Consider the following 7480-nt stretch of genomic DNA (forward strand, 5'->3'; position numbering starts at 1 on the left):
ACTTCAGAAGTGCTGCATATCTACAAACAGTAATTCAGTTACGTGTTTCCAACTTTCATCTTCTCATCATGACAAAAATCATCTCAGATTAATGCTTCCTGTTTTTTTACAATGCCTTTCAATATTTCAAGGTTCTTCTTGTTTTTGTGCCAAGTCTGCTGGCTCATCAGGATTTAATTATCCTTTGTCCACCTCTGTAGGCTTGGCTCTATGATAAGTAAAAGAAAACAAAAGATGCAAGGGTTGGGTTTTTTGTTTCTTATGCAAGTAGCAGCAGCAGGTGGGGAAAGGCAGCATCCCTTCACCAGCACACAGCTGCTCCTGTGGTGGTTCCACGGGCAGGGCTGAGACACAGGTTGAGGGAGTGTCACTGACAGCTGATGGGGTCACAGAGAAGAGGCATGAGGGCAACTGAGCACCACCCAGAGGAGGAAACCGCAGGGTGTGAGACCGCATTCATTCTCACAGCAGCCTGATATTTGCCTTTGCTGGCAGCAAGGCAGGCAGCAGAAGAGAGAAGGAAGTCAGAGAAGGTGCAGAAGGAAATCTCTTCCCAGTCTCTCTGCTGCAAGTGGCAGTAGTTGGCTGAGGAGGAGGGTGGAGAGCTGGAGTTGGTACTATCAGAGCCCTGTCAGGAAAAAGCTGCTGTTTTACTTGCTTGCAGCAGTGAACAAACCATGGACCAGTCTGAATGAACCAGATCCCTAGTCTCTGAAAATGCTCTGCTAAACTTAAAATACTGGGCTGTACTACTCCTAGGACACACATCAATGCTCAGCAATAGCCAGTGCCACTCTATGGCCGAGACAAGGAGTAAAAGGGATTTTATATTTGTATAGGTGGGAGTCTCTGGTATTTGAAATGTTCATTTATATTCTCATACTTGATTGTTATATTTTATACTGTTTATGTTTCAGATTTTTATAATATTCAGCTGAATTATAAAGCAACATTTCTTCAGGACCTGGACTGCTAGTAGGAAACAGCACCAAGCATTTTCAAAAGTGACCAGATACACCTGCATACCACATCCTGTGAAATCACAACTTAGAAAAACAGGGTTTCTCTGATCTGACAAAAATCCAGTGATACCTACAGGGAAAAAAATTGTGGTTTTTTTTGATCAAAAAACAAGGAAACCAAAGTCAATGCTCCAGCCTGAAATGTAAAAATATCAGTACAAAGTAAATGCAATGACTCATCAAAGACAGGAAAGCAATGTAAGCTGAGACATACAAAAGCAAAGAGGAAGGAGGGAGAAACAATTAAAGAGATTCTAAAATATTAAAAGTCTCTTTTTAAAGAGAATTTAAAAATATTAAAATCATAATCATTTATTATTTTAACATCACCTGAAAGTTCCACACTAAAGAATATTACTGAAGAATATTATCAGATGGAAATTTAGAGGAAGTACGTACACTAATAATTAAGAATTCAAATAAGCCTTTGAAAATAATAGGAGTGAATAAATAAAAGCCACTGCTAGTGATAATTTGCAAAGCTGTAAGCCATTAATTTCCTTTTACCATACTCAGACAGTATCAAACAAATGTGAATGGTAACAAACAGGGTTTTCTATTTGCTTTATGATGTGTCAAAGCACCTTCAAAACATGATTCCTTTACACAGAGAGAATATTTGGGTGACATTGGTATTATCTAACAGTGGACACAGGAAACTACATTACAGCTACAGAAATGCCCTGTGCAGCCAGAGTTCAGTATTCTGCCTCCTATGGCCACATCTACTAATTTTTTTCTGGAAAAGGAGCAAAAAAAGGTACAATGTGGACTGACTAGTTTTTAATTGTTTCATCTTCCTGTTAAAAGGAAAGCAGAACAGCAACAGCTGGCTAAGAAAAGTAACACTTACCTAGTAAAGACTGTTGTAATAAATATTCTTTCTGGAAATAGGCTGTAGAGCACATGAGAAGGAAAAATGGAATTTGAAAGGAAGTGCATGAATCATTACAATCAGGAAGTTGGTGATAACTCATCTGCAGTAGAGCAATTTCATCTGCATCCTGAAAACCTGTGGCTAAAATTCTGGTGTCAAACTGACTGGGCCGTTCAGATGACAAAACATTCCTCATTTTATTCTATCGCCCCTTTTCTCCTAATAAAGCAAATCCATTTCACCTGCCCACATCAGCTACTTCTCTTTACCTTGATGTGACTGACCCTAATGCACACAGTCTCTTAACCTCTGCTGGTACCACCTTTGCTTTCCTGCCTCTTCTGGAAGCTTCCTGCACCTCTTTTTCTTTCTTCAGTGCCCCAGCTTGCCCCATGGGCTGCTTGCATTGTGACCAGCCCTGGGTAGCCACAGGCATTCCTGTGGTGCCCCACAGGCTTCCCCAGGGCTGTGGACCTGGCAAGGCCAGTGTTGGAAGTGCCAGTGTGGATTTCTGGGCTCAGCTGGGATTGTGCTGCTGCTGCTGCCTGCTGTCTCATCCAGCTTGGTCTTCACAGCCATGTGCCGACAGCCTTCAATATTCCTCCAGGACCCTCCACCAGCCAGCCATATATGGCTAAATCTGCAGAAATTCAGGATTAAACAGATGTTTTGATAGAGCAACCATATATGGCTAAATCTGCAGAAATTCAGGATTAAACAGATGTCTTTTTGATTGAGCAAGGAGCCCCAGACAGATCCCAAGTTACCTGTTGTCTTCCCAGAGGTCAGCCTGCGCACAGCTAAACACCCCCTTCCATCTGGCAAGGGCACCCCTAAGCAGGGCTCCACAGAGCTGTGGGGTTGTGTGCCTGTTGTGAGAGACCCAGTAGCATCATGGATTTCAGCCTGCACATTTCTTTTCCAGCAGCAGGGCAAGTGAGGCAGTAGCAGCCAGCCAGCTGCTGCCTGTGCAGATCCCCAGCTGCTGGCAGGCAGGTTCAGACACATAAAGGGAGCCTGAGATGAACCTTCCCACATGTGCACACTCTGATGGGTCCAGTTGATACAAATGCCTGTCATCATCAATGTTTTGAGTAATCAGTTCACTCCATCAGTTGGCATGTATCAGGTACAATCAGGTGTCCACGCAGACTGGGACAGACATTGGACCACACTGTCAATGCAGGCCCTGCCAGGGAGGTGTGGATGCATCCCTGTCACAGATATGTTTTATGAAAAATCCTTTTCTTAGGATTGTTTCTCCTGAGAAGCCGAGAGGCCTCAGAAACAAAATGTAAACAATGATTATCTGCTGCTGTGGAATGCAACAGGTGGAGCTGTGATTGGTCTCATGTGGTTGTTTCTAATTAATGGCCAATCACAGTCCAGCTGTCCAGACTGTCTCAGTCAGTCACAAGCCTTTGTTATCATTTTTTTTCTTTTCTTAGCTAGCCTTCTGATGAAATCCTTTCTTCTATTCTTTTAGTATAGTTTTAATATAATATATATCATAAGATAATAAGTCTTCTGAAACATGGAGTCAGATCCTCATCTCTTCCCTCATCCTAAGACCCCTGTGAACAGCATCACATCCCATCCTGCTTTTAAATACAACACTGAGCAGCTTCTCCACAAGTCAAACCATGCAGACAAAACGTTTGTGAGCAATTCTAAATGTAACAAATCTGTTTTCCCTAGACACCATTAACAAGCAACAATAAGGCCCAACAGTATTTATATGACTATAAAAACATCACACAGGAATAACATCACAAGTAAACTGAAAAATTATGCACAAAGTGGTATCAGGCAACAAGAAAATTGCTGATTTTTTAAATGTAAAAGGGAAATGGGGCAAAAAAATGATGGTAGAATAATTAAGAATATTCTTCCTCTTGCACTTATGCCAGGCTTTGCTTCTTGGCTCTATATTGGTATTGCCATTTCACCTGTGAATTAAGCCATGTTGTGTAGCAGATAAAAAAAAGTCAACTTGAACACTGGAGATGTTAATTTTTCTTGCAAGACAATATACTACTTTTTAGTTTGACCATAATGCTCAGTTGCTGAAGAAAATGAAATAAACTGAGCTGGAAAGAGGAAGAGGGCAAAAGCAAGGCTATACCTCTTTCCTGTTATCAAATGGCCACATCCACAAAACTCTTACACAGAAAATAGCAGACTGTGATTGCAGAATAGTCATTCACTTCAACTTCTTCCTACACACTGCGAGATAAAAGTAGCGCGTGATTAATAATCATCATAGAATTATAAAATGATTTGGGTTGGAAGGGACCTTAAAGATCACCTGGTTTCAATCCCCCTGCCACGGTGGGGGTTGGAACTAACAATGCTCTCAAGGGCTGGGTTCCAAGCAAAGGTTTGGGGAACAAATTGTGTAAATACTGTTGCCCAAAGGAGTGTAGCACAAGCACTGCTGCTCTCTCTCAAGGCCCAGCTAAGATTCTCCAGGATCATCCAAATGTCTGAGAGTGACAGTAACAGAGACCCTACACTGGTCTCACCAGAGCAGGGCAGTGAAATGCCCACTTTGGACTTGGGATGTTCCTCAACATGGCTCAATCTATGGGGGATCTCGCTTCACAAAAGAGCTAGAGTAAACCTCTCAGCATGGTTGCTCTCAACTTGCTCAAAGCAGGAGCCTCCATAGGAAATCCCATTTCCCACCTGTCCAGGTGCTCAGAGTCTTCCCCTCCACCCTAACAGGGAGAAAAGGGGCTCCGTAAGAGGCAGCTCAGTCTCAGGATACAGAGGAGTTGAGGGAAAGAGGGGGAGAATAAGTACCCTGGACAGATTTGACACAAAGAAGGATTTGGGAGCACTGAAAAGAAAGGGAGTTTCTGTCATTTCCTCAAAGTGTTCCTTCTCTCCTCCAAGGCTGCAGTGGGCTGAACAGTATCTGGAGTGTGCTTCATGGGCTCTCTGCTTTAGCACAGTACCCCAGGTTGGATTCAAACACCATTTTATCGGGACCACTGCTCTGTAGCTATGATAAGAAAAGTTAAATGACAGCCCAGGTGAGCACAAATACACAAAGGGGTCACACAACCAGGCCAGTTGCTGACCTCCAGGAGTGGTGTATCCACACAAACACATTGACCAATGCAGCACCTCTATTTTGCCTTCTTGTGCATTGCCCCACAATCTACTACTTTTTATATGTGATCCACATAACTTTTGTTTTAGCAAAACCTCATCCTACTGATTGGAAGTAGCTCCTGCTTAACAGCCACAGATTTAGCTATTACATTAAAATATCCTTGTACATGAACCACATTATGAGTCAGAAAGTAAATTTGAGCAGTTACTCATAAATGAGATCACACAACTCTGATAGGTCCTGGAAACCATCAGTTTAAACATTCAGAACAAGACAAGGAAGCACATCTGATACAGGGAAATAAGTAGTGAAGAAACAAGAAAAAGGCAGGCTGTGGTACTGTTTAAACCTCTGATTTGCTACTGCCTTAAATCACATGGGTAGTCCCAGCTTTCTGATCTCAAATAGGATACAGCATTAGTGGGAAAGGATCAGAGAAAGGCAGCAAAAACATGGAAGCTTCATACACAAAATAACAGGGCTTTAAGCAATCTGTTCTAGAGGAAAGTGTCCCTGCCCATGGTGAGGGGTGGAACCAGATGATCTTTAAGGTCCCTTCAAATCCAGCCCATTCTGTGATTCTTCAGCCAGTGGAAGAGATAACGGAAAAGGAAATAACAGAGATTACTACAAGAGGATGAGCAACACAGATGGCTCATGACTGTTGATTGTTTCCTCCAATACAAGAATTAGAGCATATTAAAAGAAGCCTGTGGGAACAGGGTTCAAAAATATGAATGTGGGATGCAACAGAGAAGGTGCTTTGGCAAGGATATTTTATTTTTGTGCACACTGCCTCTTGTCCTACCAGTGGGCACTACTGAGAATTGCTTGTCTCCCTCTCCTCCACTCCCTCCCTTCAGGTATTTATACAAATTAATGAGATCACCCCTGAGTCTTCTTCAGGATGAACCATCCCAGTTCTCCAAGACACTCCTCACAGGAGATGTTCCAGTCCCTTAATTGTCTTTGTGGACCTGAACTTACTCCAGTTAGGAGATCTATGTCTACCCCTCCATCATCTCCTCTCCAGCAGCTTTCTTACCTGACATTTACATCAGGCTTTTCACAATCCCCACAATATCTATATTCAAGCACCATCACATCTGTATTCATCCCAGAGCTTTGGTTCAGTCTTTTTACCCCCACAGAGTGGTGTTTGCCACCCTGGGGCTATGACTGAGTTAGCAAGTACTTCAGCACAGTGTTCAGGCAGATTTGTAGCTTATTGTTTCATTGCGTTTCATCTTCACCTAAAATTAGTGCATGGCCAGTAGCGTGGAATGAACACCCAACAGCAGTTGCAGCAAGTCAGCTAAACTCCTGAGCAAGTCCCTGGCTGTATTCAGTCCCAAAAGAATCCATTTTACACTCAGAGGCAGTCCCATAGTGCAAACTAATGAGAGACAGAACGCTATTCAAGATGGGCACTGATATCTCCTATAACTCTGCTTTTGATGACCTCTTTGTTCTTGACTCTGTGTCCTCATAATTTCATCCAACTCACTTAGCAGAATCTTGACTTATCTCACTGGTACATGTAATGAGTTTGCAATGGCACTGCTCATCTACCTAGTTAGCTAACAATATCCTATTTGATTTTCCTTAGGCAAGATTCCTCTGCATTACTGCTTTGTGTTGTCCTTCAACAACGGAAACACAAATTCAGGAGAAGTCAAGCTAATAAATCCAGAAAGAAAATACATTTTTTGTTCAATTATACTGTTTAGTGTTTTTCCTCCCAAATATTTTTTTTGCTTAATAAAACACTGGATTTTAGATGCAACAAGCACACTTCCACAAAAGTTCCCAGCAACTGCTGACACCAAGAATAAGGGCACTGTGTATCACTAGCAGATGAACCATCACATTTTAGTTGATAAATATTGCTGGAAGCAGGCATCTGAGCAGGACACACAGACATCTCTGAAATGACAACAAGAAGGTTATTCCCAATACCTTATTTCTTTCCTGTTCTTCTTTCCCTCTGTGTTTCTATACAAATTGCAAAGCCATTCCTGTAGAGAAAAGGGCTAATCAAAGACACATGAAGGAAACAGATGTTAATTCCACAGCAGGAATCTCCCCAGCTGTACTCAGGGACACACTGCCAGGGTGAAAGCTTTGCTTGCCTGCTCAGGGGGATGGCTGGGAGTAGAGGAGTGTCACCCCTCACCTTTGTGCCAAGACACCAGTGCTGGGGATGGACTGTTTGGCTTGGCAGGACTGATTTTTAGCCAGAACAGTCAATGACCTGGCTAGCTACCTGCAAGTCCTACTGCTTTTAAGAAAGAGGCAGTAACCAGAAGCAGTAACAGCAGCCTGGTCCAGACACACACAATAGAATTGATCCACAGTTCTACTACAGTTATAGCCCCTCCCAAAACGATGTACTTGGGAAAAGTGCACACTGGAGGGAGAAAAAAAAGCTCCTAAACTGTGAAAAAATAACAACATCAC

This window comes from Ammospiza nelsoni, chromosome 1, assembly GCF_027579445.1.
Source record: "Ammospiza nelsoni isolate bAmmNel1 chromosome 1, bAmmNel1.pri, whole genome shotgun sequence".
NCBI lineage: Eukaryota > Metazoa > Chordata > Aves > Passeriformes > Passerellidae > Ammospiza > Ammospiza nelsoni.